Source organism: Pristiophorus japonicus, chromosome 5, assembly GCF_044704955.1.
Source record: "Pristiophorus japonicus isolate sPriJap1 chromosome 5, sPriJap1.hap1, whole genome shotgun sequence".
NCBI lineage: Eukaryota > Metazoa > Chordata > Chondrichthyes > Pristiophoridae > Pristiophorus > Pristiophorus japonicus.
The window spans coordinates 90,693,186-90,720,419 of record NC_091981.1 but is presented as its reverse complement, the minus strand read 5'-3'; positions in this window follow the sequence as shown (position 1 = coordinate 90,720,419).

Below are 27,234 nucleotides of genomic sequence, written 5' to 3'. Positions count from 1 at the left end.
ACTTCCAGAGCTGTCTAAGCATCAAATTACTGTATTAAGATCCTGAAGGTTCTTTCTACAATGATTTGTGTACACATGTGCATCTGTTATTTATGTGCTTGTCTTACATTTATGACTGGTAGGCATCATCATCTGTAGTTTCATATCATATCCTTTCCTTCAGAAGCTACCCTTAGCAACAGTCATCCATTTTTGCAAACCAAACACAGAAAGCTGGCTAAGGAGTAATATGTGGATTCCATTGAATACTTTTGAGGTGTAGCAGCCAGTTCATGCACAAACAACAATGTGATAACTAAAAGCAGTTAATCTGATTTGGTGATGTTAACTGAGGGATGAATGTTGTCCAGGACATCGGGAGATCTCCCCGCACTTCCTTGGATAGTGCCATGGAGTCTTTTATGCCCACCTGAACAGACAGGCAAGGCTTCTTTTCTGGCTATGGACAAATTATGGACAGTGTATGGTAGGGTAGTTGTGTAACTGGATAGCAATCCAAAGAACAGATGAGTTTAATTTCCATTATTTTAAAATTTGGTTTAAAAAATCTGCAAATGTGGCATGAAGCTGTCGGATTGTTCTAAGTACCATGATTCATCAATGTCCTTTAGGAAAGAAAACCTGCTATCATTACCCAGTCTGACCTATATGTGACTCCAGCCGCATACCAATGGGGTTCACTTAACCTCTCTTTGAAATAGTTTAGCAAACCAGTCGTAAGGCTGGCTTCTGAAGGAAAGGATGTGATATGAAACTACAGATGATGATGCCTATCAGTTGTTCTCAGAAGAGCAATAAATGCCAGTCTTATCAATGATGCCCATATCGCAAGAATGAATAAAATAAAAATCTTATCTGGATTTTGAGGGAATGGTATCTGTTGGAATTTATGACGTTTTCATGTTTGTGTTGACACGGACTACCATCCAATACCAGAAATAGTCATCCATTTTTTCAAACCAAACACAGAAAGCTGGCTAAGGAGTAATATGTGGATTCCATTGAATACTTTTGAGGTGTAGTCACTGTAATTATGTAGGCAAATGTAGCAGCCAGTTCATGCACAAACAACAATGAGATAACTAAGCAGTTAATCTGATTTGGTGATGTTAACTGAGGGATGAATGTTGTCCAGGACATTGGGAGATCTCCCCTGAACTTCCTTGAATCGTGCCATGGAGTCTTTTATGCCCAATTCAGCAATTGGGCAACCATTTTCATTATGGCTAACTCTTTCTCCACATATCTAGGTGAATGTAGAAAGTGGTCACCCAGCTGGATCAGCGCATCAATCAGCTTTTGAATACAGATGGTCATGGTTCCCTGTGCAATATTATTGACCCTGAAATTCCAATGTCCCGCGTCCGTACGAAGTTTCTACGGATCCGGGAAGGCATCGTAAAAGCCGGTTTTCAGCGAGCAATGCGCATGCGCTGAAAACCATCTTTTCCGATCTGTCAAGTTTCTGGCTTGACAGATCTCACGCATATCGGAAGCGAGGACACTTGCAGAGCAAGATTTGCGATATTTACTCACACTTGCCCAGCAAATGTCCTCAAAAATCTTGCGCCTGAAAAAGCAGGCATATAGCCTACTTTTACAGGCGCATGTGTTTGAAAATACACAAAAACATTTTTAAATAAAGTTATAAAAACACATTTTATTTTTTAAAAACCCTCCCCTCGATGGTAAGTTATTTTAAGGCATAACTAAAAAAACTTTTTAAAAAGTCGGGAAAATATTTTTTCTTATAAGAACTTTAATTTAAATGAATCTTAAATATGTCGTGTATTTTTCTATTTTTTATTAGCGTTTTGTGTGTTTGGGGGGGTTTCTCATTCATAATAATGGGAACTCCAACTTACGGAGTTCCCATTATTATGAATGAGAAAACACTGTACCTTGATTGGCTGCCCAGAGCCATGTGACTCCAGCTCCGGCATACGGACATCACAACGTGCACGTGCTCCGATGCGTGGTGAGTGAACGCCTCAGGATCGGAAGTTCGAGCGAGCACAACACCTTCAGGTAAGTGCGCATTTTTTTTCCTTTTTTCAGTAGTTTGCCCACAGGAAGACCTCGATCGGAATTTCTGGGCCAATGTATTCTGCAATTGCTTGAAAAAAGCCTGTGGCATAAGAATTTACAGCTCACACCACATTAAAGGCCATAGGCAGAGTTGATGTGAATCAAAGACTAGTTTCATTATCTGACTGATGTTTTTTTAGTATTGTTCTATTAAGCTTTAACCTCTGTATGCACTGCTCTTCTGACAAGCCTATACAATTTATCCTTGTACAATGCGCTCTGTGATTGGGATAAGTTGTTTTTCAATTGACTTCTACTTGCTGGTTGCAATCCTGGGCCTTCTTGTTCCTCTACTAACAAATCACTTTTCTAATGTGTATCACGTTTAAAATAATTGATGGAAATACATTGATTTCTCCAAAAGCATGAATAAAGCATAGTTCCAATTGGTTTATAACACTCTGGAGTGCATTATTTAAAACCATAGAAAACAGAAGACTACCGGGTAGGTTTTTATCATTACCACCTGCGCAGAAAACACAAAGGAAAATCTGGCAGGAAGGCTCAAACACCAGTAACAGTGCCCACCAGATTTTCCTTCCTTTCAAACGAATGGAAGGAAAAGCCGGCAAGTCTTGTAAGGGCATGTGATTGTTCATGCGGGCTTTCCTTTCTGCACTTCCCGCAGGGGATACGCAACGTCCAGGCAAGAAAAAAACAAAATGTACCCTTATTATTTCAAGTCTCTGTCTCTCTCCACACCCTTCCCCACATACTAACTGGCAATTGTAGCTCAGCAGTGGTAATCACCACCTGATGGTTTATATTGTCAGTAGAAAGTGTGGCCTAGGCTATAATTATTGTCAACAAAATCTTTTTAGCATTAAATTGGTAGCAAGATAGCAGATACAGAGAGAGTCCCCCAAACAAATCATGCTTCATCTTTTTAACTGCAAAGTAGTTAACTAGAAAGTAATCTAAAGTTAATAATGACAAATAAGGTACATACTGCCAAAATAAAGTTTTCAGGTCCTGTAAATTCAGGGAAAACTGATTTTCCAGTTAGGAATCTGTACCAATAATAATCTTTTTCAGGATACAAAGCTTTCTCTACAGAGGCTTACTATTTGTTGATCCCAAATATGCCAGCATTTATATTTTCTTTTAGTAATATTGCACATAGGGATTTAATTTATTCTTCGGGGCTAATTTGCCAAATGCATGCTCCTGCCATGGAGCCTCATCCTTTGGGAGTGTATATCAGGAAGTTACACGCACGCTTCACACAATTTAAAACAATGGATGGAAAATTGTGGGGAACATAATAACATAAGAAATAGGAGCGAGAGTAGGCCAGTTAGCCCCTTGAGGCAGCTCCGCCATTCAATAAGATCATGGCTGGTCTGATCCTGGCCTCAACTCCACTTCCCCACCTGCTCCCATAACCCTTGGCTCCCTTATCATTCAAAAATTTGTCTATCTCCACCTTAAATATATTCAAAGACCCAGCCTCAACAGCTCTCTGGGGTAGAGAATTCCAAAGATTCACGACCCTCTGAGAGAAGAAATTCCTCCTCATTTCTGTTTTAAATGGGCGACCCCTTATTCTGAAACTATGCCCCCTAGTTCTAGATTCCCGGAGGGGAAACATCCCCTCTGCATCTACCCTGTCAAGTCCCCTCAGAATCTTATATGTTTCAATAAGATCACCTCTCATTCTTCTAAACTCCAATGAGTATAGGCCCAACAGGGGGGCATGCCCATGATTTCCTGACCTGCATTGCTGGCAGGCCAGGCTCCACGCTGGGAGCAAACGTTTGGAAAATTAGCCTCGCAGAGTAAATCCAGACCCTATTTGCAGTATGACAAAAGGGAATAACTTGCTGAGAGAAAGGAAACAAATAAAAAGCATTAAAGCTAGCATTTGTGCTAATTGTGCTTTAAGTGGTAGTAACTTTGTAATTTGGCATTAATTCAGCGGCCATTAAGTTTTGCCTGCGCTGCAAAACTTGCTTTTGCGAGTAAATGTTTTGAGTGCATATTAATGCACAAAACCAGTGTTTCCAATTTCTTTTGCTTGTTAACATGCACATTTAATCAGGATTTACTTAATTCTCACTGCATTCATTTCTCCACTTAAGCAGAAGATATTGCCTACAGCATGAGTCTTTCAGTTAACTTTGCAGCTTGGCATTTGCATCAAGTATAGCAATGCTAGATAATCCAGGGGGGAGGACCTGCAATAGCAAGAGACTGTGGTCCAGGAGGTTCAAAGCCATAGGTGTTAGAATTGGTACTAATTAATGCAGTATGAATACCTTTGAGGTGTCTTGCTCATGGACCCGAATCAGGAACAAAGACATATTAATTGAGGAGTCTGTGCCATTACAAGGATACAGTCTCAGATCTATGTCAGCTCCAGAACCCAACCTACAGCCATGGACAAACATTTGGACGACACACCATGGATGTGAAAGTTAACACTGCTATGTTCTTTCAAACACCAACAGAAAACACCACTCTTATTAGCCATACACAGGGCATCACTGAAGTAGCAGATATCCTCTTCTGCCATGCAGTGGCATATATCAAGTTTAACAAAGGCTTGTAGCACTTGCTAGAGAGACAGATCCAATTTTACCAATTATGCAGCGCATGGTGCATACTTGCATCATCATGCATGCGCTTGTGGCTAGTTTTAATGAACAGCGTGAGTTTCAGATGGCAAAAAAATGCATATGAATGTCTTTACTTGGAACGTGTTCACAATGCTCACATCTTGATATGATGTTCGATTGTTTGAAAACGAAGACAGAGTTCAATATTGGTTCCTGGGAAATGTGAATTACCGTCTGTTGGTATTTCTGCAGAACTCGCAGATCCCACAAGAAAAGGCCTCCTGCAACAACATTTCAGATGCTTCATGAGCAGCTTAAGCCAGAGTGAGTTGGCAGAATAATAGTATGTTGCATGCTGCACAATATTGCCATTGAGAGAGGTAGACACCTATTTGCTTGCTGAAGGAGAGGTGCAGCAAACCAAGCTACAGGAAGAGGAAGAGGATGAGGAGGAACCCAACCACTCCCACCCTCTTGCTGCACAATGACCTAGTGACCAGAGTGGCATTGTTTAATGGATACTGATGAAATGTTATTCCTTGAAACCTACATCCAACAGAGAAACAGAATTCAGAAATTTACAAATACATTTTAACTGAAATTGTTCAAATTCGGATTACATTTTTTTTAATATCGTCATAATAGAACGTAACAACTTTCTGTAGAATTCAACATATAAGATTTTTTGCTGTGCAGTATTACACATGCTCTTAAAAGAAATATTCTGGCTGGTGATAAAATAGTTAAATACTTTCAAGCAGTTGTTTATCTGAAGCAAGCTAGTTTGATCAGCCCTGTCTAGGCAATGGGATTTGTTATCTGCAATAAGCTGCAGCAATAGCCTTCCCATCATGATGAGTATTGGAGAAAGTAAGCAAGGAATTTGAGATAAAATTCTCTGAAGAACAGCCAGGAACTTCTGGAAGTTAAGCATCAAAGATTGGAGTTTGATTGAACTCTGACTGTCGGGTGTATTAGCAAAACCTTATCTATCTCATTGAGTGAAGAGATTAGTGGCTTCCTAATGAAGTGGCAAAATAGGAACGGTCTTAAGAGTAATGTGCATTGCTTCCAACATTTCCCACTGGTTATCAAAGTCAGACAGCCTGTAATTCCAGTTAGGGCCATGACCTCTGACCTACAGATCAGAGGATGATCCTACAGCAGGAAGATATGCGTCTGCAAACTTTATTACATAAAACGTGTCCCTTAAAAATGTATGTGCAGCATTCAGGCTAGGCATCAATTCATAGGGCTGTTGTGGCCCTAAATACAACTCTGATAAGCGAGTTATAGAATTAGTATGAACACTTTAGTTTCAAATCACCATAGAAACAAAGAGGGTAAAATTGCCCCTTGTCCCGATTAGGGGCAGTAACCTTCCGGGGCCGGAACATTTATGGCCCGGCCCGGAAATCCCTCCCCCGACGAGGAATTGGACCTACCTGAAAGCAAACAGAATGCTGTCTCCGGGGCCCCGCTTCCTGCAGGGGCGGTCATGGGACGGTACTGCGGCACTGAGTCCAACGCTATGCGTATGCTCCACATAACGTTGACGTGCTGCAATGCCCTTCCTCTTCGATTAAAGAGAAAGGCGGCTGCACACTCACCATGGCCCTTTGGTGACCGCCATTGGACCACCAGGACAGCAAGAGACCGGGCCAGCAGCCCGGCACCCAAGGTGGAATGCTTGGTCCACACAAGGGCCACCATGGTCGAGCTGACCCAAGAGTCAGCCGACAAACATAGATGGCGGCCCAGGGCGCTGCAGGCCTCCCCTTTAAGCCTCCTGAGACATCCGACCGCACCAGCCTCGTGGTCTGCGGGGCAATTTCCCCCACGGGGCATCAAGGAGTCGGCACGGGATGGTGAGGGGTCACCATGCATGGCGATGACGTCATAGCTGGTTGCGCAGTGGCCTGAGGTGCTGGCAGGTCATCGTTTCCCAAACCTCCCGGGCAATTCCCCGGGAGGCGGTGCCATCCTCCCTACCCTGGGCAAAAACTGCAACCCCTAATGTGCAAAAAAGGGGCAATTTCGGCCCCAAAACCTTTCAGTGGAGAAATTCATGCATTTAGTACCACACATTAGCGTCACAAAATGGCGTTAAAATGCCGTTCCGAGCTCTACCACCAGCTGATTGCGGTTCCAGCACCGCACGCCATATCTATCTTGCCCGTAGTGCTGCCGGAAAATGGATGTGCTTATTTCTATTGCAAAAATAGCCACCATGCTCCACCCTTTGTTCATGATTGGTCCCCTTGGAGGATAAGCCACACCCTGAAGTTTCACTGGAATGTGTAACTGGAACCGCCCATCCCAGGGTCTCACTGACTTTGCAAATTGTAACTCGATACACTTTGACTTCCTGAAGTGACAGAGGACAGAGCTCCCCAGAAGACAGCAAGGGCCAGCCAAAGTACCCCAGTCCAAGTGTATGCCTCCCCCAGCCGAAGTGCCTTACCCCAGTCCAAGTGCATGCCTCCGCCAGCTGAAGTACCTTACCCCAGCGCAAATGCATCCTTCCCCCACCCCGCAACCCCGCACCCCCCCCCCGCCCACCATACCACCATAGATGGGGCAGGCATTGCATACAGATTGCTAACAGGTTTATTAGGTTTATTGGGTCATGACTTCTGGATATCATCCACTCTAACGATGTCCCTTGTAGGGGGTTGGAAGAACGTGATCCATCTTCCCTGAGTTCCCTCTCTCCCCTCCGATACCCCCGCAGCCATGTCTCTCCCCCCCCACAGTTTCTCTTTCTCTCCCAGCCTCTCTCCCTCTCTCCCTCAGCCTCTCTCTCCCTCCCAGCTTCTCTCTCCCCGCAGCTGCGATCTCTCTCTCCCCCCAGTCTCTCTCTCCCTCGCCCTCCCTCTCGGCCCCAGGCCCATTGCTCTTGGCCCAAGGCCCACCTCTCTTGGCCCCAGGCCCATCGATCTCGGCCCCAGGCCCATCGCTCTCGGCCCCAGGCCCATCGATCTCGGCCGCAGGCCTATCGCTCTCGGCCCCAAGCCCGCCGCTTTCAGCCCCAGGCCTGCCGCTCTAGGCCCCAGGACCACTGCTCTCAGCCCCAGGCCTGCCGCACTCGGCCCCAGGCCCGCCTCTCTTGGCCCCAGGCCCGTTACTCTCGGCACTAGGCGTGCAGTTCTCGGCCCCAAGCCTGCAGCTCTCGGCCCCAGGCCTGCCGCTTTGTACCCCAGGCCCATCACTCTCGGCCGCAGGCCTGTCGCTCTCAGCCCCAGGCCCTTCGCTCTTGGCCTCAGGACCGTCGCTCTCGGCCCCAGGCCCTTCGCTCTCGGCCCCAGGCCCATCGCTCTCGGCCCCAGGCCCTTCGCTCTTGGCCCCAGGCCTGTCGCTCTCGGCCCCAGGCCCTTCGCTCTCGGCCCCAGGCCCGTCGCTCTCGGCCCCAGGACCGTCGATCTCGGCCCCAGGCTCGTCTCTCTTGGCCCTAGGCCGTCGCTCTTGGCCCCAGGCCCATCACACTCGGCCCCCTGAGAGGGGTCGTGGTTGGAGCGGGGGAGAGTTGGGGGGGGAGAAGGTCTGGGAAGGCGAGAGAGAGTCAGGGGGGGAGAGAGTTGGGGGGGACAGGGTCGGGGGGCAGAGAGTGGGTCAAGGGGCCGGGGCCTGAGCAGGCGAAGAGAGTCGGGTCCTCAGATCCTGTTTCTCGGCACCATGTGGAGGGAATGATTTAGGGCCAGGAAGGGGTGGGGGGGAGGAGCTTGACAGGGGGGCAGGAAGCCAGCTCCATCAACCCTATTTAAATGGATCCTCACCAATCACTTGCACCCAACAGGGTTTTGAAGTTTAAGTGGCTGTGTGCTAATTCCAGCTACTGCAAGGGTGTTCTTTAGTCATTTCAAGGTTATTTGTTATCAGGGAGTGATCTGGCAAGTACAAAACTCACATTATTTTTGAAGCACTTCAAACTGCAACACTTGGTAAAAGGCACTACCACCGTACTACATCGGTTAGATTCAGAACAGATCTAGCAGCTCAAAATTGGGCATTCATGAGGCTCTGTGGGCCATCAGCAACAGCAGAATTGTATTCCACCAAAATCTATAACCACATGGTTATATCCCTCACTCTACCATTATCAAGCCATGGGATTAACCCTGGTTCAATGAGGACTGCAGAAGAGCAGGCCAGGAGCATCACCAGGCATACCTAAAAATGAGGTGCCGACCTGGGGAAGCTGCAACACAGGTCCACATACATGCTAAGCAGCGGAAACAGCATGCTATAGACAGGGCTAAGTGATCCCACAATCAACGGATCAGATCAAAGCTCTGCAGTCCTGTCACATCTAGTCGTGAATTGTGGTGAACAACTTAACAACTAACAGCAGGAGGAGGCTCCACGAATATCCCCATCTTCAGCAAATTCTATTCACTCCGTGTGATACGAAGAAATGGCTAAGTGCATTGGATACAGCAAAGGTTACATCTTCAGCTGCTTCATCAATTACCTAGCCTCCATCCTAAGGTCAGAAGTGGGGATGTTCGCTGATGATTGCACAGTGTTCAGTTCTGTCATGTTTGTAACTACAATGTTACACCACTATATTACTGTATACACTCAACTTAGATGTACACCTTGACCCCGGGGGTGAACTTGTGGGAGACACTCCTTACCTGATCACACAGGTAGATAAAGGGAGGTCCCATGCAGGGTCATCACCTCTGGAGTCCTGTAATAAAGAGTTAAGGTCACAGAGTGGCCTTTCCCTGGAATGTGCCTCGTGTGGTTTCATGCTGTAGAGTAAGGACTTTACAAGTTCCATTCGCAACTCCTCAAATAATGAAGCAACCCATGCCCACATATAGCAAGACCTGCACGACATTCAGGCTTGGGTTGATAAGTGGCAAGTAACATTTGCATCATACCAGTCAATGACCACGTTAAATATTCACTCCCTCCACCTCTGGTGCACTGTGGCTGCAGTGTGTACCATCTGCAAGATGCATTGCAGCAACTCGTCAAGGCTTCTTCGGCAGCACCTCACAAATCCGCTAGTTCAACCACCTAGAAGGACAAGGCGCATAGGAACACCATCACCTCCAAATTCACCTCCAAATTACACACCATCCTGACTTGGAAATATATTACCATTCTTTTATCGTTGCTTGGTCAAAATCCTGGAACTCCCTCCCTAACTTCATTGTGGGAGTACCTTCTTCACAAAGACTGCAGCAGTTCAAGAAGGCGGCCCAACATCACCTCCTCAAGGGCAATTAGGGATGACCAATAAATTATGGCCTTGCCAGCAATGCTCAAATCCCTTAAACAAATAAAATAAAAGTCATGGGTGCTTTAATGGGTGTCGACCTTGCCTTCCAGGATCCACAGTGGAGAGAGCTAAGGCAGCAAAAAAGAGGGAGGAGCAGGGCCATCAGGGCTCTCAACAGGAGGCCTTACCCTCTGAGGGACTTCGGACATCACTTCTCCTACTTCAATTAAGCGAAGAGTAGTGTATTAGAAGGCTTCGCTTCACCAAGGAGGTGGTCACAGAACTGTTAGAAACAAAGTTAAGTGATCCCACAATCAATGGAACAGATCAAAGCTCTGCAGTCCTGCCACATCCATTTGTGAATGGTGGTGGACAATGAAACAACTAACGGGAGGAGAAAGCTCAATGAATATCCACATCCTCAAAGATGGCGGAGCCCAGCATGCAGGAGCAAAAGACAAGGCTGATGTGTTTGCAACCATCTTCAGCCAGAAGTGCCAAATGGATAATCCATATCAGTCTCCTCTTGAGGTCCACACCATCACAGAAGCCAGTATTCAGCCAATTTGATTCACTCCATGTGATATCAAGAAGCAGCTGAGCACACTAGATACAGCAAAGGCTATGGGCCCCGACAACATCCCGGCTATCGTGCTGAAGAAATGTGCTCCAAGACTAGCTGCGCCTCTAGCCAAGCTGTTCCACTACAGCAACAACACTGGCAGCTACCTGACAATGTGGAAAACTGCCCAGGTATGTCGTGTCCACAAAAGGCTGGACAAATCCAATCTGGCCAATTACCACCCCATCGGTCTACTCTCATCACCAGCAAAGTGATGGAAGTTGTTGTCAACAATGCTATCAAGCAGCACTTACTCACCAATAACCTGCTCACCCAGTTTGGGTTCCGCCAGAAACAGTTGGCTCCAGATCTCATTACAGCCTTGGTCCAAACATGGACAAAAGATCTGAATGATGGAGGTGAGGTGAGAGTGACTGCCCTTGACATCAAGGCAGCATTTGACCGAGATGGCATCAAGGAGCCCTAGTAAAATTGAAGTCAATGGGAACCATGGGGAAAAACTCTCTACTGGCTGGAGTCATACCTAGCACAAAGGAAGATGGTTGTGGTTGTTGGAGGTCAATCATCCAGCCCCAGGATATTGCTGCTGAAGTTCCTCTGGGCAGTATCCTAGGCCCAACCATCTTCAGCTGCTTCATCAATGATCTTTCCTCCATCATAAGGTCAGAAGTGGGGATGATCGCTAATGATTGCACAGTGTTCAGTTCCATTCGCAACTCTTCAGAAAATGAAGCAGTCGATGTCCGCATGCAGAAAGACCTGGATGACATTCAAATCTTCGGCTGATAAATGGCAAATAACATTCACGTAACACAAGTGCCAGACAATGACCATCTTCAACAAGCGAGAGTCTAACCATCTCCCCTTGATATTCAACGGAATTACCATAGTTGAATTCCCCACCATCAACATCCTGGAGGTCACCATTGACCAGAAACTTAACTGGACCAGCCACATAAATACTGTATCAACAAGAGCAGGTCAGAGACTGGGTATTCTGTGGCGAGTGTCTCACCTCCTGACTCCCCAAAGCCTTTCCACCATCTACAAGGCACAAGTCAGGAATGTGATAGAATACTGTCCATTTGCCTGGTTGAGTACTGCTCCAACAACAGTCAAGAAGCTCGACACCATCCACTCAAAGCAGCCCGCTTGATTGACACCCCATCCACCAACTTCAACATTCACTCCCTCCAGCACAGGTGCACCGTGGCTGCAATGTGTACCATTGTGATATATTCACAGAGCACAGCACACACAGCTTCCTAATATGGCAGGCAGCTCTCTTGGAAGTCTCCGGAAAGCTGCCTGGTTCTGTTTATTATTAACCCTACACTTGCAGTACACAATATGTCCACATACACAGTGTGGAGCTACAAATATTACAAGCTTACAGACATTACACTTCTCCCTCCTTAATGAAGAAGCCATCATAACAAACATCATACATAACTTTCATGTTTATACATAACACAGGATATAAACTTATTTTTTCCATAGTTACAAATTTAACTTTACCACTTGTTTTCTGTTTCGAAGAGGATACCTTCGCTCTCGAACGGAACCTTCCAAACATGGTGTCGATTTCACACTCATTCGAGGCGCATCCTGAGGAACGTTTTCCTCCACGCAATTTCCTTGATTTTCATTTGAAGTCACTCTAACTTCAGGCTCTTTGATTCCTGACTTGGACTCAGACTTTCATTCTGATTCTCTCCTGGATTTGTTTCCAGTACATTAAATTTAGGATTTGCTACTGGTGTATCAAAACTGTCTGATGAGTCAGAAATAATTGAATCATTCCCACCTTCAACTCCTTCCATGTTTCTAGGTAAAATATGATCAATATGAACAAACCTAACCTGTCCATTATCAAACATGTTCACCAAATATGTGCGAGGACCACATATCTTCACCACTCTTCTTGGATTGGCAGTTCATCAATGTATGAAAAATGAAACACTTCTTCCCTATCAGGTGTAACTTGTGATGTGGAAGCCAATCTAGACATTGCATCAGCATTACTGTGATCAGCTGATCGTCTATATTCAATATCATATGTAAATGCTGACAAAGTCAAAGCCCATCTCTGCGAAGGTTCACCAGACTGATTCCCGGGATGGCAGGACTGACATATGAGGAGAGACTGGATCAACTGGGCCTTTATACACTGGAGTTTAGAAGGATGAGAGGGAATCTCGTAGAAACAAATAAGATTCTGACGGGACTGGACAGGTTAGATGCGGGAAGAATGTTCCCGATGTTGGGGAAGTCCAGAACCAGGGGACACAGTCTTAGGATAAGGGGCAGGCCATTTAGGACTGAGATGAGGAGAAACTTCTTCACTCAGAGAGTTGTTAACCTGTGGAATTTCCTGCCACTGAGAGTTGTTGATGCCAGTTCACTGGATATATTCAAGAGGGAGTTAGATATGGCCCTTACGGTTAAGGGGATCAAGGAGTATGGAGAGAAAGCAGGAAAGGGGTACTGAAGGAATGATCAGCCATGATCTTATTGAATAGCGGTGCAGGCTCGAAGGGCCGAATGGCCTACTCCTGCACCTATTTTCTATGTTTCTATGTTTCTATTGTGTGCAAAGTGTGAGATAAGTGTGTGAGTGTTGCTAAATAGAGATTGTTGGTGGGTGAGTGCTGGGGATATTGCTCATTGACCAATTGTGTGAAGCTTGTGGTACAGCTGGTGGTATGTAGCATTGGTTGATAACTTCACTCACACTGACCATCTGTGTGGGGTCACTAAACTCCTTCTTGCACTGAATGTGGGTCCTTATCCTCCAGCCCTTCAGATGACCCGAGCTGGGGTCAAGTAGATATTTAGGTGGTGTCTGATGGGAAAGCAGCAGGAGTGCTACAATTGGACACTGTTCCATGGACTAGCGAAGGAAATATCAGCCATGATTCTGGTTTGCCATCTGATGATCTATGTGAGGAAACAGCGAATAGGGACATTAGGTAAGAATAGAATTCGGTTTGGCTAGGATGTTGTCTAAATCGAATAGATTGCCGACACTTCTCTGTTTAGGGTCACACAAAGAATATCTACATTAGTGAGTTATCAGAGAGACACTGGTCACTTTGGAACTCTACCCCAGCAGTAGCCAAGGCCTTCGGAAGCGGAAAGAAATCGAGAAATAACTGAACGAAAAATATATTTTGGCATTATGAAGAACCAACAAAAATCACATGTTCAAAAGATGAATCCATTTCTAACATGTCCATTCAGAATGGCATAATTATAAAAGTGCAATATAAAGGATTTATGGCACACAAGAACCATGCAGTAATGTGGGAGAAAAATCATCAGTGGTACTGCATGTTGCCTCCAGCTATAGTGGTAGGAACTATACTGATACATACATTGGTTTCTTGTTTAGGTGCCCATCTCAATGATGGGAAACCAGCACACTGTCACATTGTAAATTTTTCCCAATGTTAAAAAATAGACTTGAATCATAATGGTTACAGTTTATCAAAAATAACAAAACTTGGTTTGAATGGGGCCGAAATTGCCCCTTCTCTTCAGGCCTGTAGCGCCGGAAATTGGTGGCCATGCTGCGGAGTACAATGGCTGCTGATGTTTCATGCAATGGCCGCCATTTTGAAAATTCTACTCCTGTGACCCGCTCCCCCAACTACCGCTCCACTGCTACCAATCCATCCAAAGTGTGTCATCAGAGCGCGCACCGCCTATGTTCGCCCCCAATCACGAAATTCTACTGAGAAAACCTTGCTGCCGCCGCTCGGTGCCACCAGCAGCTTTTTCTGCCGGTGCACTGTGCTTGCAGTGTGTTCAAAATGTTGGTGCAGCTGCCATTAAAGGGGAGGACCTACTGCTGTGGCTGCCATCTTTTTTTTGTTTGCCGTCTGCCATGTTGGGCCGACAATTATGTCTCTGTGTTCGGCCGGGCTGCCAACAGGCAGCCTGGCACCCCCTCTTGGTTGCCAGGCAGCTGGCCTGGCTGAAACCCCCCCCTGGTGGTCCAGTGGACCGAACTTAAAGAATCGCACTGATCTCCCCTTTAAGTGAAGGGGAGAGATGTGGTGACGTGGCACCGTGGTGATGTCATCCGTGCTACGCTGATGATTGACAGCTGACGTCACTACACCTGCCACAAATTTCCACCACTCTAGTGTGCGAACATCTGCTCACCGCTGCACTTCCGCCCCCATTATGACCGAGTTCAAAAAAAGCCAAAGATTGGAATTTTGCTCCAGCGGCCACCGCATCAACCGTGCCGGTAAAAACAGTCGAAACGTTGTCGATGCGCCGTGTTTCCGATGGTGTGCAATCTATCTTACAGGACTGGTTTATTCCATTGATTAAAAATCAAAAATTCAAAACTATTGATAAATAGGAAAGGTTAAAAGTCTACAACTCGCACAGAATGAGTCCAATTGTTCAAAAATATTTGCATGTGTTTTGAGCTGCCATTTTGGTTGAACATCGATCTCACTGTGTACAACTACAAATAACATTTATTACATAAAAAGTATTACAATTTAACAAATCAATGCAATATACGAAAATAATTCATTAAAGTAGCCATAATAAGATAGAAATCTCTTGCCCAATATTTCTGTCCAAGGGCCTCTCTTCTCTCAAGGCCTGGTAATTGCATTATGCTATTTTCCAAGTGCTTGGCCTGCTTATTAAGGTTTTATTCTAATCTTTTAGATGTCTCTCTACATGCATCTGTTGACTGCTTGTCAGTGACATCACTTACTCTCTGCTTCTTGATCTGGCTTGCTTGTGTATGATCCTTCAAGCCTCTATGTGACCACCAGACGTCCCAAAGCGCTTTACAGCCAATTAAGTACTATTTTAGGTGTAGTCCCTGTTGTATTGTAAGTAGCTTGTAGTCAGTGCTGACTACACCCTTCGGGGTATAAATTCATCTTGATTGGTAGCATAAAATAGGTGCTAACAATCAGCAACGCGTTTTATACTCTGCCCGATAAAATAAATTGGGTGAAGTGTAAAACGGGTTGCGGATTTGCTATTGCTTGTTTTCCACTACTGCCCAAGACAGATATATACCCCTTCAAATATGTATTTCATTAAACAAGGAATAAATTGTGACATCCATATAGAAAGTGGCAGAGCACCCATTTATGGTTGCATAGAGACATTTTACCTGTCCCATTAGCAGTTGTCCTTCTATCATGCTAGTTGCTGTCTGTTTCTGAATTGGCGGTTAAAGTATTGGGGAAAAAAACAGATTTAATTATTGGTAGATATATTCCATTCCCAGGTCAATTCTGTCTCAATTTCTGGTAGTTTTGACCCTGTTTTTAATTCTGGTGTAGAATGAGAGAAGATAGCATCTAATTTGTTTTTGGTGGTCTTGTGAAATTTTCCAGAAATCTGCATGTAATACCTTAGCAATCTCGAGGCAGGTTTATTGTAGCATTGAGAGAGGTGCTATCTTTCGAATGAGACTTTAAACTGACTGACCTCGCAGGTGGACACAAAAGATCCCATGATACTATTCGAAGAAGATCAAGGGAATTCTTACGGTGGGTGCACGAGCCAATATTTATCCCACAAACAACAGATTGTCTGGTCGTTATCTCATTGCTGTTTGTGGGTCCTTTCTGTGTACAAATTGGCTGCTACATTTCCTACATTATAACAGTGACTACACTTCAAAAGTTCTTCATTAGCTGTAAAACGCTTTGGGTCATCTGGAAGCTGTGAAAAGCACTATATAAATACAAGTTTGTTCTTCTTTCTTTCTGTTGCACTGTAATAGGATGATGCAGATCTTGGCTCATGGAGCCTTGCTCATTAGTATTTGGTAATTAAGATCAACGTGGATGTACAAATAGCTTTAATGTCAAAAGCCCAAAAGCTCAATTGTATGCAAAAACGTTGTATGGGGCGAGAGCAGGAAACGGCACTGATACAGTCAACCGTGTACCCCTTGTCCTCACCTTCTAACCCATTCAATGGATCATCTATTGCCATTTCTGCCACCTCCAGCGTGATCCCACCACCAAACACATCTTCCCCTCCCCTCCCCTTTCAGCATTCAGAAGGGACTATTCCCTTCGGGACACCCTGATCCTCTCCTCAATCACCCTCAAAACCCCATCCCCTTTCCATGGCACCTTCCCGTGCAAACACAGGAGATGCAACACCTGCCATTTCGCCTCCTCCCTTCCCACCATCCAGAGCCCCAAACAATTACAGCAAATTACTTGTACTTCTTTTAATTTTGTATATTGTATTCATTGCTCATGATGCAGTCTCCTCTACATTGGGGAGACCAAACGTAGATTAGGTGACCTCTTTGTGGAACACCTACATTCAGTCTGCAAGCGTTACCCCGAGCTTCTGGTCACCTGTCAATTTAATTCTCCACTCCACTCCCACTCTGACCTGCCTGTCCTCGGCCTCCTTCACTGTTCCAACGAAGCTTAACGTAAGCTCGAGGAACTGCACCTCATCAATTGATTAGACACTTTACAGCCTTGCGGACTCAAAATTGAAGCCAACAATTTCAGATCATAAACTCTGCCCCCATTTTTTGGACAACAGGTACTGATTCTTCTTTTCCCACTTACATCTATTTTTCTTCTTTACTTAACCCATTCCGAACAGCATCCCTTTTGCCATTCAGTGTCCCCTGCCTTCCACCATATCACAGACATTTCCTTTTATTCTTTCCTCCCCCTCCCCTTTCTCTGCCTTTGTGCATGCTTAAAACCTGTTACAGCTCTAACATTTTCCAGTTCGAATAAAAGGTCATCAACCTGAAACATTGGGGGAAAAATTGCAATTGGAGGTTTCCTTCGGACGAAGGCCCCCGACCCGAAAATTGTTTACGAAAATACCCGATGGTCCCGGAGGAATGTAGGATCCCATTCACTGTGTAGCATACGGGAACATGTCCTCCAGGTATGTATTTGTATCCTGGAATCACGTGGGCCTGGGCCACCAATCAATCACCATGTAGTATTCTCCTTGATAATGATGGGAGCTCTGTTTATACTATCAATGAGAAAACCCCCTAAAACAAGAAACACAACACAATAAATAAAAAAAACACCTCACATATTTAAAATTAATTGAAAGTTAATGTAATGAAATGTTTTAGAAAAAAAATATTTTTTGAATTTTTTTTAATGCATTTTAATAAGGTTAAAAATAAATTTACCTTAATGCACAGGGTTGCTAATATAAAAATAAATGATTAAATTTAATTTTTCTATGTTTTAAAATTCTGATGCTGGTAAAGGTAGGCTATGCGCTTGCTTTTACAAGACATAAGTGTTTGAAGGACATTCGCTGGGCAAGAGTTTGGCAAATAGCCCAATTTTTGCCCTGTGGATGTGTTGGATCTGTCAAAAGTCGGTTCTTGGCGCATGCGCATCGCATGCCGAGAATCGTCCTTTGCGAGGCCACAATTTTTGGCCCATTAACTCTGTTTCTCTCTCCACAAATGCTGCCTGACCTGTTGAGTATTTCCAACATTTTCTGCTTTTATTAAGAAAATGAGTATTCAAAAAAAACCAGTCACTCTTTGTCCCAGACTCATACTTTACTCCCAGTGAGAAGTAGATTCGATCTAACTTCTAAGGTCTGCTCAACCTGAGAAACTTCACTCCTGCAATTTTGTCGTTGGCACCTTGGTGGAGCTGTTGTGGCAGGTACAGCAGGAGCGGCGAGAGATTGTGGAGGGACCCAGGGAATGCGTGAGTCGGGGCCAGGGGCCAGGGGCAGCACGGGCCAGCCCACACTGCGATATGTGTGCGCACTAGGTCCGTGCAGCAGAGCAGGTCTCCAGTCGTCTTGGTTAATCCTTGCCACTGGACCAAGACCTAACTCTGTCAAGCCCATGTGGTGGCTGGTGTGCAACGGCCATCATACGTTAAAAAAATTCATGCACAGGCATCTTCCACCCTTCAGGATGTAGTTCCGGACCTGGAATTTTAGGTCCTTCATTGGAACACCTGTGAACTTATTCTTTTTTGGTGTGGAAGCAAGTCATCCTCGTTTCGAGGGACTGCCTATGATGATGATGAGGAGGAGGAGCTGATGTTGTCCTTCTTGGTGCTTAATAAAGTAAATTGTGAAAATAACTTAATTAAGTAGAAGGGTGTAATGAAACATATAAACAAACATTGGTACTGAATGAAACAAGAGATACCATACTGAAAAAGAGTAGATAATTGAAGGTGAATAAATACAGATGTAAACAAAACATCACAGCTCAGAGAATTTCTAAGTGCATTCTAAATAAAATATTGGGCTCAATTTTCCCCAGTTATCTGTGCCGTTTTTTAGGCGCATGCTGCTTTTTTTGGCCTAAATTAAAATATCCACGTTTCCCCAAAGTTTGTGCGACAGCGTAACTCAGTTAGTTACAATTTTTTTAGGCTAGTTTTCTTGTTGCATCATGGGGGCGTAACCTGATGTCTGTGCCAGTTTTTCACATTTCTGCAAGTTTGGCCAACTTACATTTTTCATAGGTTGGTGTATGTGACCACTCCCAAAATACCTTCTGGGCACTTAAGAAAAACCAGTGCACATTAAAAAAGCGGTGCAGAACGTCGCCATTGTTTTCATGCAAAGTTTTGGAGGGAGTCAAGTACACATTAAATATGCATCATGAAGCTTACTTTTTTCCAAACGTAAATGCAGAAAACGGAAGTCGAATACAATTCTTTAATTTTGGATATGTTCCAAAGTGCCATGCCACCACCGACCGTCTCCAAACTGGGCTGGAGGGTCGGAGCGCCGGAGCGCCGGCTGGCAGAATCAGTCCCTCGCTCGGACACAGAGGCTTGGGGATTGGGGCTCAGCTTCAAAAGAAGCCCAGGGGGGTTGTGGGGGTGTGGAAGCTGAACTGAAGGGATGAGAACGCTTACACTATGCAGCAGCATTGAAAGAAGCCCAGCGTGGGGGGCGGGGGGGGGGGGGGGCGATAGGGGGTGGGGGGCTGGTGTTTGCCAAGCCCCTATGTCCGGGCGAGGGAATGATTCTGCTGGCCGACCCTTGAGCCCAGTGAGGAGATGTTCAGTTGGTGATGGGATGGTACTTTGAAAAAAATCTAAAATTAAAGAATTGCATTAAACTTCATTGCCCCAAATGATCCCATTTGAATGCCTAGCTTCTTGATCTAAGCAAGCCTATTGCGCATGGGCAGACCTGGCTGTGGTCCATACTAAGGTGTCGACCTTGGGGAGAGAGATAACAAAGAAGCTTTAACTCCTTGTCCTGCTGTTTTGAGTTTCTTGCAAAGGTACAATTTAATCATGGGAGCAATACTGACAATGCCATACCTCATGCAAGCCTTCAGCATGATGGTGCTGCGAAGGAGACAATTGATTCAACGTCATCGCATAAGGAATCTCAGAAAACATAGGATGCTGGGCAGGATGCCTTACCCACGTCGGTTCATACCTGCACCTGAGTGATGTAGACTGTGTGAAAAGGCTGTGTTTTCGCAAATAAGTTGTAACCAAGATCTGTGAGTTAGTAAAAGCAGACCTGCAACCTAGAAGTGACAGGAAGACTGTTTTGTCAGTTGAAGTGAAGGTTACAGCTGCATTTTCATTCTATACATCTGGATCATTCCAGGCCGCAACTGGGGATGTGTGCACCATTTCTCAACATGCAACACATATCTGCATTCAGCACGTGACTGCTGTATTTTATGCCCGGAGGAATGATTACATAAAGTTCCCCATGACCGTCCAGACAATGCATGAAAGGGCTGTGGGCTTCTCCAGGATTGCTGTCTTCCCAAATGTACAGGGCTGCATTGATTGTACCCATATTGCTTTGAGAGCACCTTTGGAGAATTCCGAGATGTACAGGAACAGAAAAGGCTTCCACTCCATCAATGTGCAGCTCATTTGTGACGACATGCATCGCATCATGTCAGTTGATGTGAGATACTCTGGGAGCACCCATGTTACGTTCATCCTATGCGAGAGCGCTATATCTGCCATGTTTCAGCAGCAGCCAGAAGGGCAGAGCTGGCTGCTGGGAGACAAAGGATACGGCCTCGCCACCTGGCTCATGACCCCCTATGCGTATCCCGCGTAGAAGCTGAGTGGGAATACAACATTGAGATGCACAGCATAATAGAGAGGACCATTAGCATCTTGAAACAGCATTTACGATGCCTGGACCATTCCGGAGGCTACTTGCTATACTCCCCTGAGATTGTTGGTCAGTTCACTATTGTCTGCTGCATGCTGCACAACTTAGCCATCATGAGGCAACAACAGCTGATAGTAGAAGATCCACCTGAGGTGAGAGTGACTGATGATGAGAAGGAAGATGCAGATGACAAGAAGGAGTAGGAGGAGGATGAGGAAGCCATGTAACTACCTGAACCCAGAACACAATGATGGAGGAAGGCGGGCCGTCGTGCCCCTTTAACGATTGCTCGAGCCTTGCACCAGCAGCTCATCCGTGAATGCTTTGCTGCCTGAAGGCTCAACAGCAACTATTCAAAATGGACCACGTTTACTGTTTCAACCTGTTCCATAATGTTGTGTTGTGTTACTGGAACAAATAATGGAAATGATTCATCTTTACTTTAAAAAGTTGTGTTAATAATGGAACAAATAATAGAAATGATTCAGTTATAATTTAAAATATATTTTATTCAAAAGTTTAACAAACACCTGTTTATACTTAACTTAACTTCAATAAAAATATTCTTGATCAAACTTTAAAGGTTTCAGTTAAGAGCATTTAGAAACTTTAAGATTACTTATAAACTCTAAGATCACTTAAAAACTTTAAGATCACTTACAAACTTTTAAACTTGTAAATTTACATAACGTACAAAAAAACTGTAAATTTGAGAACAGTTACAACAGTAACAATAATAATAACAACAACAGCAGCAAAGAAAGGCTGCATCATCTCTCCTCCACCTTAGTCTAAGACCACCCGCTGTGTGTGGTCTTGTTGACTCCACCCATGCCCGCAGGCAGTGGTGCAACTTTTCTCGGGTTGGTACCAAGCTTATTCTTTCGAACATCTCGGGTAATGCGCACTTCTTGATGGGACGGGGTGTGGCGGGGGGGGGGGTGGTGGGGGGTGGGGGCAGGCGGTAATGAGGAAGTCCCGGCTTGGTCCTCTTCAGAGGCTGGTCTGGGGATTGGAGTGGGAGTGGCAATTGATTCTGTCAATGGGCGCGGGGTCTGGGCATGTTCCCTTATTGCAGCAGCTAACTCTGACATTCCCTCCCTCATGTTCGCAGTCAGTGTATCAGCTACCTGCGATATTTCCTCCCTCATGTGCCCGGACCGTGTTCCCATTTCTCATGAGAGTGTTGTTACTTCTCCCGAAAGTCCCGATACCTTATCACCTACCCCACTGATGGTGTCCAGAAATGATCATGTAAGGTCAATGCTCACCGCACTCATTGCCATCATTTGAACCAAATCTGTTAGATCCTGCACCTCAGGAGAGTGCTGTCGAGCTGTCCTTCCCCTCCTCACCCTGGGTGTGCCTCGCTGCATCCCACTGGGACACGCAGCTTCGGACAGTGGGACCCTGGGTGTACCTCGCTGCATCCTGCTGGGACACGCAGCTTCGGACAGTGGGGCCCCGGGTGTACCTCGCTGCACCCCACTGGAATCCCCAGCCTCGGACTGTGCAAAACCATGGAATGTCCCAACAATCGGAGCACCCGGGAAAGAGCCTGACACCTCAATGGGCAGCACCTGCACCTCCTCCAGATTGAGTACGAGTGGGGGCTTCATCCATCCCCTCCCTCAACCCCGCCCCCTTACCCCCATGCTCTTGGTCTGGAAGGTGGGATTGGAAGATGTTTTTCTCTTCAGGCTCATCCATGTCTGAATTTTCTTCTGCATCGCCTTCAGCCTCATCAGGATTGGCTTCAAGTTCTGCAAAATATAACAGAATAGACAAATGGTTAGCAGCAGAGGAGGGGGCAGGGTGGCCTGAGTAGGCTCACACAGCGCAGGCAGCAGGCTCATTTGAAGATTCATGATGAATGTTAGCACATTGCATCAACCGAAGCGTAGCTGATGAAGACATCCCCATGAACCAAAGCACGGCCAGCCCGTGCAGTACTTAACATATAGCAAAGCCAGTCTGTGGAATTTGCAGGACTTACCCTCTCCCTCGAGTGTGGGCCCAGCTTGTGCTGCACTGATTGCTTTTCTCCAGGCAGGACCCATCAAAGCAGCGACCCTCTCTTCCCAGGGTGTCAGTGGCTGCAGATCTGCCGGGCCTCCTCCTGTTTGCATTCTTTCCCTCTTGTTGTGTGCCACCTTCCTCTGCAAAGATGAAAATAAAACTTTTTAGAGGGGGTGTCTTTCTGCTGGGTGGGACATATATAGATGGTCACATTTACAATTGCAATTACATTGAATAAATGAAAATATGATTTACACGAACTACTTAACCAAGGTCCTGTCATTTCTTTTTGCACTGGCCTTCAGACCTCGGGGTGGTCACCATTGCACAGTAATCTTCTGCAAGTTGGTTCCAGCGTTTCTTCATTTCTTTTAGTGGAACATTTATGTGACCTCTGCTGGTGTCCAGCTCGTGCCATCTGGCCTCAATTACAGTAACTAGTGCTTCCACTTCATCCTGTAAGAAATTCTTGGTCCTTGAGCTGCATTGCATATTGTATTGCAGATCTGATTTTTCCAATGAGAATTAAAGTTCTCACACACAACTGGCTGTTTAAAAATGGGTGAATGCAGACTGGGAGCTGTACTGGGCATGCATCATGTCAAAAACGTCCTTTTTTTTGCGCATGCGCAGAAGGGGGGGGGGGCATCATTTTTTCACCGCAGACATCAGGCTCCATCCCCCCGAAGCTAAAGGACAGGCTGCGCAGCCCAATTAAAAAAAAAAATAGAACGCAGAAACTTGCTAGTTATTTTTTTGGCGTAGTCGGAGCCAAAAAAAAAATGGGCGTAATTTAGGGGGTGGTGTGGGGGTCAGGTTCACTTCTGACCTTCTGAGCGGTTCAAATCGCTCCCACTCCCTGGGTTCTAGACTTTGGATTTATTTGGGGATGTGACTAAGTGCAGCAGACAACTGGTTTTGGTGCAAGAAACTTTGATTTTATTCAGGAAAGAAAGTATAATGTCAAAACTTACAATCTCTAGAATAAGGAACACTTTATCACACATACAAAAGGGGTTACAGAAAATAATACATCTCCCACCTCCCAATGCCTAAATCTGACTAGGTTAAACTCTAGGGCAACAGGAATAATGCTCACCGATCCTCTTATTGATAGTTAGCGGTGGTTCGCAGTTTCGGGGTTCGCTGGTCTCTGTAGGTGCTGCTTGCCGTACCCCGAATGTCGTGGAAGACTTCTTGCTGCGTAGTCTTCAGTTGGGTTGAGTCCGCTGATGCGGTAAGGTGCGGTTTGGATTATGTGGTGAGTACCCACTTTCTTCTTGTAGGAGTAGTTTAGGTAATGTTTCACCCGCTGTAAGCCAGGAATAGATTGTAGAGTGGAAAACTTTCGAATCTTTGGTTTCTTCTTGAGTAGTTTCTTTCTTAGGATTTGTCGATCGCAGTGGTTCAATGTTACCACGTTGACTGTGGTCTGTTTGTTGCCGCGATGAGTTGGTGATGTCTGATGTCACTGGGAACTGCTTTTCTCTGCCTTTTGATGATGTTCTTCCTCCTTCTTTGGTGGCAGAGCAGTGTAACCCAGGAGTGTTGTTGAGGCTGAAGACGCTGAGGCTCAGAAGGCTCCAGAAGACTGTGTAGTAGGCTCAATAACCCGTAAAACAGGGCCTCAATTATACTTTAAGAGCCTTTCTAATCTGCGTGCCAAATCAAACCCAATTCTTTGTCTTAGTTTTGGCGGGCTTGATAATTCTTTGTTGAATTTTAGTAGGCTCGTTAATGATAACTTGTTTAGGATGTGTTGATCTGTTGAATTCGAGTTGTGATTGTAAAAATTATTTATGATTAACATTAAGCATGTGCTGGATGGGTTTCATGCTTAGAGCTATGGCTGGCTATCTCTCGATCAATTGTTGCTATGTTAATGTCTCCTAGGGAGCAGAGTTTTGGAGTTTACACAGTTCCCCAGACAATTTGTTTAGCTCCAATATCCCAGACAGCTCCAATACCCAAAGATTGACTTTTCAGAGGTTAGTGGTCCCCTGGTTTGCAGCCTTTTCCCTTACAGACCCATGCATCTTTTAAACAATCCCAAAGTTCATTTTAAGCTAGTCCAAAATGATCTTTCCTTAGGGTTTCTTCTCACAGAGGGGGAATCTTTGAATTTTGAGAAAACTTCGAGTTTTACTCTACATGCTAGAGTGTCATGCTAAGTGAGCAAAATTCTTGATTCCCGAGAGCCAAACTTCCTCTGTAGTTACTTAACTAAAACTTAAACGTACATTCCCCTTTTGAAATGTAATGCAGTTTACAGACAAATACAGTCATTCCGATTACATTACAATATAGAGGGGGTCCGACGCCCCTCCATTGCTCCGGTTTTACAGAAAATAAAAGTACAGTCAAAACACATAAGTAAAACTCCTACAACACTTGACCTCTGCATTTTTGCAGCAGGTAAAATCACAAAAACAAAATCAGACATTATAATATGGTACTGCCCCTCCCTGTGCGATCCCCAAGTTTGGCCAGGGAGCGTACAGAACCCTTTGGTGCCGGACTCGATGGCCTCTGCCTCTCACTCGGCAAGTAATACACCACAAGTAGAGAATAATCGCGAATTGACAGACAACTAAAACATGGGAAGCTATTCTGACCCCGGCTGGCACTTCTATGTTTCTGAAAATGTCCCACCAAGGTGGAATTGTGATCTCCAGAATTTTCCTCCCTTTCTCAATTGTTTTCTGTTCTAGAGTGTAGAAATGTTTCTGTGAGATTACTACAGCTTCCAGTAGAGCAGTAAGATGTTTGGGTAGAGGGGGGATTTCGTAGCCAAAATGTACAACATAATCTTGCAGGTTTGTGATGTTTTCACTTACAGTGAGGTGAAGAGTGGAGGGTTCGGGAATGGGGACAATCCGTTCCTGGGCCACTTAAACTTCTGTCTCGGGTTTAAAACAAAAACTGCTGTCACTCACCAAATGTGTTGTCCATGCTGGTAGTGGAGTGCACTGGTGGTGATACAATATGTCCCACCCCCTATGTATGCTACCTGTTACCTCCATGGTACAATTGATAGGCTGTGTACCAGCAGCTTTAAACCCGCACTGTGGTTTAGAATAAGCATTCAAGTGCTGGGGGCACAGTATTATGTGTGCATCCCGGCTCCGGTACCTGGAGAGGTCAGTACCTGTCATAGCGTACTCCCACTTTATGACATAAGGTGGGACCACTGTGAAACGAACTTGTGCACCTCCCTGAATGACTCCAATGTTCTGCACCCTGTATACTGGGTCCCACCCATGACCGGCCTCCTTAGTATTATCCCCATGATGGTGTGATTAGAATGCCCGCAATCCACTGGGACAGGGTAGGCTTCAGAGGCTAGACGGAGCTGACACGGGCTTAGTGAATTACTATATGGGTGAAGGGCTGCGAGGTGCTTGTTGCTGATCCAGGAGGGGAATAAAACTTGCTTTAAATCCTCCAGATTGTTATGACCCTCTCCCAATAACCATGCCCCGTACAGCACACGCACCTCATTCTGTGCAGCCTGGTCTGAAGCATTTCTATCCATCCGTATAAGTGCATTCACTGTTTGTGCTCAGCAATAATCTCTTTTAAGTGGACCGTCATAGCCTGGTCCTCGTGTAGCTCTGAGTCCACCACTGCGTTTTCCTCTTTTAGGATCTTTCGTAGTTGTTTTTTTCGACCATTTATTTGTGTTTGCAGTTCTATATCGTCCATGCTATTTATCACAGAGGATCCTGTATTATATGCAGTAAAAATGTCATTCCAGGTTCCCCTTCCTTGTCTCCCCATGCCCATAGTGTTCCCAGCATATAGGGAATATAAATCGGCTTTATCTACATTGCCAAAATCCAACTCATAACATTTCTTGAACATTTCTCTGAGTAGGGCCTGGTATAGCTGCTCTGTTTCCTTTGGGCACCAGTCAGGTAAGTGCACCTCGGTAAAGTTTAAAATAACTGAAGCTACTGTATGGTGTACCCCCCTGGTATAACACCTTTTCGGTCGGTACCAATACTAATCCGTTCCCTGGACCCTTGGTGGTGGTAGGACACCTCTCTATTACTGTCCGTACTATTGGGGTCATGGGCAGGGGTTTCTTAATGCGTGCTATAAGTTCGGTGGCGTTGATTGGGAGCGGGGAATGTGGGACTGGACATGCGCGTAGGCTGGAATTCCACTCCATGCCCTTCCCGATACCTTGCCATTGCCTGCCGAAGGTGATCGATATGCCTGCGGGACAGACCCTCTCTGATCCCGATATGCATATGTAAATCCCCTGTTCCGACTCCCACCACTTGTTCCAACACATACTCACTCCTCCCTGTGTTCCCGTGATGGTCCGGTAAGTATCGTTACTGAGTCATTCCCAGTCAGTTCCCTGATCCCCCGTGTCCTTGCTCAGCTTCCTGAGCCACCACCATCTATCCAGAGAATCTGTCCTTTACAAGTCAAACACACACGTTTTCCTTCCGTAACACTGACCCGCGCAACAACGATCCACAACCTGGGGCATGGGATGGAAGCTTCCCCGTGGGTAAACCCCGCCTGGTTGGAGTATCGAGTGGAGTTAGACCCCAGCCACCCTGGCCACCTTCCCTTGTGGAAATAAACAGCGAGCTCTGCAGTTA